The sequence below is a fragment of the Leiobunum rupestre genome, chromosome 3 (genome assembly GCF_980474605.1).
Source record: "Leiobunum rupestre chromosome 3, qqLeiRupe1.1.hap1, whole genome shotgun sequence".
Taxonomy (NCBI): domain Eukaryota; kingdom Metazoa; phylum Arthropoda; class Arachnida; order Opiliones; family Sclerosomatidae; genus Leiobunum; species Leiobunum rupestre.
The window spans coordinates 63,608,464-63,617,695 of NC_143386.1; positions in this window are offsets into that span (position 1 = coordinate 63,608,464).

The window sequence follows — 9,232 nt, forward strand, 5'->3', positions numbered from 1 at the left end:
GAGTGTCCGCGGGGAAGTGGTCATTTGTTCGCAATTTGGTCGGAGAAGCTAACTGCCCCGAAAGGGTTTGCTCCAAAATTTAAATAATATTTTTAGTTTTCCATTTTCTTGATGTTTTCGAAAACTATTTAGAATCTGCAGGAAACCAATGAATGTGATCAAGAATTGACTTATTCACGGGGTAACCCAATTACATTATGCCCGTGATTAATTACGTTTTTAATTATGTTTCGTATATGTCTTTATACATAAATTAAAGGAGTGAAACTGCTTAGAAAAACAATGCTGAAAAAAAAACTATTAAAGGGAATATAACCTGCAAAGCAATCTTTGCGGAAGATCCCTTCATTTTTTCAAATTTCCCTGTACAGTGGCGCCAAATATTTTTAAAGCCAAGGGCAAGAGCGGTCAGAGCTTCAAACGTTGGTGTTCCACACCAAATACCTGAGGTTATATTCCCTTTAATGAATAGCATTTTCTTACCAAATTTTATTATTCACAATTCTCGCCTAGAATAAAGGCACATAAAACCTAGGAGCAACAAACACGAGGAAAACGCTGCTAGTCTTTAAACACGCTAAGGCAGTGTTGTGTACAAATTTCATTGGATGAGCCTTTACGCTGAACGTTTTACGGGCTGCGGGGGGGGGGCAATTTCTGAATTTTCCCCTTCCGACGGCAGCAGGCGCTAAAGCGTCTAACCAATGAAAATTGTACGCGAGAAAATGCACGACTTTTGACGGGTTGCCTTCTCCTAGATTAAACTATTCGCTTGTTCTGGTGTACATAATTACTCTACACCGTGGACTATTTTTACTTTTCCTCGAAAGAGAGTAAACTGATAAAATCGTTTGCTAAGTTCATAGGCCAGATATTAAACTAAATCGTTGTTAAATAAAATTATTCCCGCTTCGTATTTAAAATAATTATCATCAAATACACTAGACGTGGTTTTGCCTGAAAGACTGAGTTGTAATCTTTATCTTATTTTAATTGTAATTTAGAGTTAACTTTAATCAAGATATGTTATGGATATTACTGAAAAAATGGATAAAAAATTATTTATTAAGTCAGGAAACCATATTTCTACTTCGAATGCTCATCGCGGCATATTTTCGTCTCGATGTGGCTGACGGTTTTTTGACGTCACTATGTTAACTTAACAAACAATAACGTGAGAGGGGAGCGCGCGCAAAAGGGTATTAGCATCAAGGTTAGTAAATTTTAGGCTATAAAAGGTTGCCTCGATACGCTGTGGTTGCTAAGGGCTAAGGTTGGTATCTTCGTTGCTAACGAACATCGTGACGTCACTGAGATGAGATCCTATTGAAAACCAATGGGATCTCATCTGGGTGACGTCAGCAACAGACGAATTTTGGAAGCAATCCAAAAATTCTTTCAAACCGTTTCTCGATCGAGACCCCCTTGTATTAGCATAGCTGATTATTATTAAAACTCCTATACTGTCGTGATCTGCGTAGCTAAAGAGTAAGTTGAAAATTATTCGTTAGTTCGTTACCGCCTCAATTTTGTTATTAAACGAAGCGCTTATGTTAAAAATACCTAAATATAAAGTTTCGTCGCTTTCCGTTTCGTAGTTCATTACTAATTAGTAATTAGTAATTAGTAGAACGGCCAAACATTTGAATTTTAGCGTGGTGATTGACGTCATTAACTACACGTTATTTCTCATTGGCCGCTATCCCCAACTGAATTTTTTACGCGGGTAGGTAGGATAGTGGGAACTATATAATCTACCAGATGCAGTAAGAAAAATTAAGAGAAAACCGTAGTCAATAACGTCACAAACTAGGCGCGGTAAAATTATCGTTCAAAATAAAAGCCACAGCGCACAGTGGGACGAAACGAGAAAAAAGTAGGCGCTGCGAATATCTCCAAACCTGTTATAGGTAGAAAATTGAAATTTTCAGGTCGCATACAATGAGTAGGGGAATGCTTTAGTCCCATTCGACCGAAATCCCATTCGACCGAAGGCGGTTTTTGAGGTGTCCCATTCGACCGAACGCTGCTATATAAATTGGCTTTTGCTATGTTTTCAATTTAGTTACTGAAGTCGTTTGCAATGGAGCGGATAGCTAGTAAAGGAGGGTATTTATACATCAATAATAATTATTTATTCCGTCTTAATAAAAAGAAAGATACAAATTGCTATTTTTAACCTAACCTAACCTAAACATGGATCTTCGATAGTACATACCTTATAAATAAAATACCAAATCACCCCGCCAATTGGGCTACATTTTAAAATTCTTTCGGTCGAATGGGATTTCGGTCGAATGGGAATAAACGTAGGGGAATACCTACTAGGAAAATTTTGATGACCTTGAACCATGTCTTCAAGGTCATCCAAAAATTATCTCGAAAACCGTAAGAGTTACGAAGATGGTTTCAATTAGAAAGGTGTTCCACGTCCTATTCTAGGTCTACATAGCTTTGATTCAATCGGATTTGCACAACAGAAAGTCGATAAAATAAAGATCAAAAATGCAAATTGACTAATAAAATGGCGCTCAATTTTAAATCAAAAGCAAAAAGCTATAATCACCCTGAAACACGAGTTGACAGTCATTGAATTTCACCAAAATGAGTACCTCAAGTACTTTTTGATGTTGTAGCGCAATTACTTTTTCAGTTATTCGCTCTTGATCCTTGTTCTTGCAAGTGTTTGGTTTAAAATTAATCAATTATCTGTTTATTTTTATTGAAATATTTTCCAAAAATATTTATCTTTATAATTTTATTTGTGCTACAGAGGGACCCGGGTGGATATGGGTTATTGATATTTATAAACTATAATACTACTAGAATCGAGAAATATGACTACTTGTATAATATTATTTAATAATTTTTTTTAAATCTAAGAATTATTCGTATCTTACACTCCATAGACAGAGCAAATTTTTTTTTTTAAATTGGAAAAATATTAGATCAATGCGTCAAATAACAGAGACTAAAAATATACACAGATAACCTAGAAGTAGTTGGTTTTAATTTATGGTTTTTGTATAAAAGAATTAGTTAGGATGACAAAACATATACAAGTTTTTTTAACGAGTTTAGTCACTTTAACAGGTTCTATGGCCTCCACAGAATAAAATATGACTTGCAAACCGAAATCTCAGGTATTACAGTATGCATTCGATATAAAATCATCATAAAATACCCAAGAAAAAAATTTTCATCGATTTAAAATTTTCCTCAAATGCCCACTTTTTTCCCCGTTTCGTCCCACTGTGCAGCGGGGCGCTACACGTAAATTTCATTTTAATATTAAATAAATTTAACGACGGTTTTTTATCAAGTGAGTTACATTTTCGGAAAGCTCATGATCAAATGTACAAGAAAAATATAAAGTAGTTTAGTTTCTATCCCAAGAATACTTTTGTAATTTACTCTTTAAATAAATAGCGTAATGGTTGTACTAAATGATGTATTTCGTAATGCACAATTTTCATATGAATAACATAACCAGTATACATCGATTAATCCTTTACTCGTTAGAAATATAATATATTTTTCTGGTAGTCGTTTCATCTACCGCCTTTAAAGGTAATGGTCAATTAAAAGACATTTATATAAACTTCTAATGTAACTAACCAAATTTAAACAAAGTCGATCAATTGGAGCGTTAGAAATTATTATTATTAGTATTATTATTATTATTATTCCCGGAAGTAGCGGATCTAGAGCTTAAAGAGGGAGATAGAGAGATGATATTATATATTGGAAAACAGATGGCGCTATTCCATTTTGGCGTCAATTGAAACTAATAAATCAGGGGGATAAGGCGGGGGGGAGCGAAGAAGACTAAAGGGTTAGAATAACACTCGAAATAATGATCCCAGGGGCGGGGGGAGCAAAGGGGGGGGGCACCCTCCACTGAGTCACAATAATACATTCCCGTGACGTCACATAACCTATTACCATCCTTATCAGAAATTTGGGAACTATATACCGCGAGCCCAGTTCACTTCAGCAGTGGGTCTTATCACGAAGCATAGTTGCTTAGCTTCGTTCGAGAGCGATAAATCAATTGTAGAACGCCTTTGGCTTTGTTGCCACTGAAAGTTACCTTGAATAATGACTATTTCGCTCCCTTCTCTTTCCAAATTATTCAAATGAGTACCGGGTTAGCTATACTGCGAAATAATGTCAGGGGAGAAAGGCTGAGGGGCTGTAGACAATAACACCCCCGTGTCTTGGGACTAGGCTGTTCTTATGAAAAGGGTTGATGCATTAGCTCTATTTGCAACGGTGGCGCCATGGTGGGTCCAGGGAAATTGAAGGTGAGGTTGGGAGATGGATTAGGAAACTTCATCTACTATTCCTCCTAGTGTCGGTGGATCGGGTTTGAAAAAGCCCTGACACTTATAGCTCCAAAATTGGCTTCATTGTGAAGTTGTCGGAGAGTTAATTTATTATACGTAACGCAATTTTCAATGATGAGGATCACGACGTTATAGGTCAATGAGTGCATTTTATATTTGCCTAAGATAGTCGACGGATTAAAGAGGAGTTATTTCGTTAGTTGGGTGTCATTATACCGTTCTGCAAGGCGTAATCGAGGAATTGGAGCTTGAAATGAAGATAAGGATGTCGAAATCTGGAATGTTGTTTCTTTCCGAAAATGACTTTTTCTTTTACGTGGGTACTATACGTAAATAAATTGGATTTATTCATAGGGGCACTTTATATGCAAAAAATACTACGAGTCGCGTAAAAAGGAATCCAGGGTTTTGAGGGTATTAATAATACAAGATATATGTGACGAGAAGGACCAAGTTTTTCTGAACATTTCTAAGTACGAAGTTTTCACAATATTTTAATATGCAAATTTCTTGATTATTTTTTTTATAGATTTTGCCTAAACTTCTAGCCCAAAATTAAGAAATTTTTATGTGATATATCTCATACGAGTGAAGTCTCAATCTCCATTTTGATTATTACTTTTTACTAAATTAAATATATGTTTACACTTGCAGTGATATACTCATGGTATTATCAGAAACATACAAGTATAATACATCTATTAGTAAAATATCCGTTCACTTCTACTGCTAACGTTATTAACTTAGGACTTTTACTAAATTAAATATATGTTTACACTTGCAGTGATGTACTCATGGTATTATCAGAAAAATACAAGTATAAAACATTTGTAATTAAAATATCCGTTTGCCTCTACTGCTAATATATGTTTACAGTTGCAGCTAGGAGCAACAAACTCAGCAACCCGTCAAAAGTCGTGCCTTTACTTGCGTACAGTTTTCATTGGTTAGACGCTTTAGCGCCTGCTGCCGTCGGAAGGGGAAATTGTCTTCCCCCTTTCCGTAAAACGTTCAGCGTAAAGGTTCGTCCAATGAAATTTGTACACAACACTGCGTTAGCGTGTTTAAAAGGCTAGCTGCGTTCTCTTTGTGTTTGTTGCTCCTCGGTTGTGGTGATGTACTCATGGTATTATAAGAAATATTATAATACATCTATTAGCACAGTATCGATTTCCCTAATGTTACTCGCTTGGAACAAATACCTTCACAGGTTTCCCCTGATTTTTCGATATAAAATAGTGCGTGGTGAAATACCTCAGATATCGATATTCTAAAACTATTAAATCCTGAAAATATGGCTTAGAAATAAGGAAATATCTCTAGGTATCGTAACATCTACATTTTACATCTTTATAAACGCTGTGAAAAACTTACGTCTAGCATTAGTAAGCGTTCCAAGTGGAGTAAAACATGCAAGGAAATGTTTCCGCGATTTAACAGAAAAATAGCTTGGCATTGAAAACTAATTCAAGCACAACAATGAAATATGAAATTGATATTTTTTCAACTAAAATTAAATTATCAGGTTTCCAAAAATGTATTTGCTTATACATTGGAAAAATTACTACTTGGAGACGATCCAAGGGCATACTCAAATTCCCACTTTTCAAAGTAACAAAGATTACGATATAAATTTTCTTTCCTTTAAAACAAAACCTTATTAAAATAGGTGACTATTTTAGCAGTTCTTAAACTTCCCGGACTTTTTCTTGTACAAAAAAGTACGTTGTAAGTCTTCCTTTCTTCAAAACTAATACGATATCAAATTGTGACATTTTACCATTGTTAGACTTCCCGGATTTTTTTCCCGTACAAAAGATTACGTTGTAAGTTTTAATTCTATAAAACTAATACGTTATGAAATTGTGAAATTTTTAGCAGTTCTTAAAACCCCCCGACTTTTTTTGTACAAAAGAAAACGCTGTAAGTTGTCCTTTCTTTAAAACTAATACGTTATGAAATTGTGAAATTTTTAGCAGTTCTTAAAACCCCCCGACTTTTTTTGTACAAAAGAAAACGCTGTAAGTTTTCCTTTCTTTAAAACTAATACGTTATGAAATTGTGAAATTTTTAGCAGTTCTTAAAACCCCCCGACTTTTTTGGTACAAAAGAAAACGCTGTAAGTTTTCCTTTCTTTAAAACTAATACGTTATGAAATTGTGAAATTTTTAGCAGTTCTTAAAACCCCCCGACTTTTTTTGTACAAAAGAAAACGCTGTAAGTTTTCCTTTCTTTAAAACTAATACGTTATGAAATTGTGAAATTTTTAGCAGTTCTTAAAACCCCCCGACTTTTTTTGTACAAAAGAAAACGCTGTAAGTTTTCCTTTCTTTAAAACTAATACGTTATGAAATTGTGAAATTATTAGCAGTTCTTAAACTTCACGGACTTTTTTCCTTTTCAAAAGATTACGTTGTAAGTTTTCCTATCTTTAAATCTAATACGATATTAAATAGAACAGGGAGTGTGTAGTACAACAAAATTGGCAATATCAGAAAACGAAACTTGGAAAACATAATAACATCTGGACGGTATGAAACGCGCACGCCAAGACATAAATAGACCAAAGAAGAAGTTCTCTATTTTTTATATTGGATCGGGGGTCGTGAGCAAGATGGCAATGATGATTTCCCAGGGGTTCGGTCAAAGAGAGGGGGAAGTTCAAGAGCGAAAGGGATTGAGAAATCTCCCGGCACTCGGCGGCATCCTTTTAGATCCCACTGAAGTGGTTCCAACATAAAAGAAACATTTTCTGTTGTTATATATCCAGCAGGGAAAAAATGAATACGCTATCCAGATTGAAAGAGAGACCCCCCTAACGTCGAAATGCTTTGTCGGGGAAAGCAAAACAAAGTATCACGAATAAAATATGGGCTACTTACTTCTCCCATGTCAAATAGGTACGACTGACCAATAATAAAAGATGGATAACTTTTTCAGTAAACATGACCCGTTGATTTGTAATTCAGTGGGGTCTATGCTTTCGTGATATACTAAAGAAATAAGATGTCACGGACATTTGAGTACACACAATCCTCCTAATGTGTTTAGTTTATCTGGCATATTAAAGTTAAATTTAAAACATATTTACAATCTCCCTCTACACTAACTTTATAAGCGCATTAAGAGGAATGTTTAGTAAATATTATTTACGAAAAGGTGTGCGTTGTCTTCAATAAGATTAATATTTCAATAACCCTGTTCTAAAAAACCGCGCACTAGCTTCAGAGTAATTCTACCATAAACAGAAACGATTACAGCACTTGTCCATTAATTAGGAACAATATTTTAATCACCCTTTCATTTAATATAAGTAAGCGGTTAGCGAAGGAAAATTGAATTAAAAACCAGTTGGCAAGCCAAAATATACCTCTCCTCGTAAGAGTTGGCTGTGATATTTTTTATTTTCAGTATAGTTGTTTGAAAGTCAATGGCTCAACGGTAAACAATCGGCCTGCTAAAACGTGAACCGGGCTTGGGTTCGAAACCCGCATGATGTTCTATAGCTTTTTTGGTGGACACTTGTTGAGGTTAAGGGTAATAGTTAGTGTAGAGAGCTGTTGGCTCGCGTGGTATGAAGGGCTTGCCACCACCCTCATACCCATTGTAATCCGGCCACCTGAATAAATGGCTTTAAAAGTCGCTCGATGACTTAGGCCTATGGTGGCGCCTTGGGTATTTGCCTAGCTGATTAATATTATTATATGGATGCTTAAGCTTAGCGATAGTTCCGGTCTAAAAGTAGAAGTTGGTTGTGAAGAAACCTCGTACAAATACAAAGCGCAACAACCAAGCACTTCACAACAGAAACACACAGCACGCATAAACATTAGACTCACAACCGTCACAACACAAACACGCAGTACTCATAACCATTACAAAAACACGAATTCGAATACAGGCGTTTTTATAAAAATAAACTATTTTCCAAAATTCAAGAAACTGTGAATCACAATTGTTACGCTTCGTCCCGATATTGCGGTAATTGTAAAGCCCCTCCTAGGGAACATAAGTTAATTAAGCGCGTTTTCAGTTGGACGTCTAAAGCAAACGAGTACGGTTCAAATAGAATTGTAACACATTTTAGAAATATTTGCCAAGCTCGGGTACACGACGAAATGAAAAACTTGTTTAATTAATACTAAACCGCCCCTTACGTATGGATGTGAGTATCGTCCAACCAAAATATTTTGTTTTCGTGCACCCTGGTTTACCAGGAATGTGAATTATACAAGTCTTACGCTCATTCCCATTTAAACCAATATTTACGATAGGTAAAACGCGCAATGCTAGATAAAAAACAAACTAACATGATTATTTCAAGATTTGTTGAACTGGGAATTATTAATACATTCAGATTTTCATTTACACTTTATAAATATAAGCTTGACAGCACGTGACTCTCGACGTTGTCAAACTTCTTTAGCGCTCTGCTTAACCTCTCTCATAATATCTCCTTCGCCAGATAAATTTTGCTTGAGACCAAGGCCTATCGAATATTAACCTTTACTTCGCCCAAATAATAATAAATTTTTGAATTACATTATGAAAATATCTATTATAAAAATTCGCTTTGTTTGAAATATGAGTTCAACCTAACCTGGGACGCGTCAAAATACTAAGAAGAAATTCTTCTCTTGAGAAGAGTTCTTCGTCAAATGTAAAAATATTCTTTTTATGAGAACGTTGTAAACTAAGCCTTTGACAATAAATATATATTTCTTACACGATTCCACGAGAGCATATGAATTATTTATAATTTTAAAGGAAATATTTAATAGGAAATTAACCTAACATTCGGTTTTCTCTTAAATTCTTATTCGTCCACAAAAACATCCAACTGTTTATTTTCTTCAACTTCAAGTAAACTGACTAGAATTTTA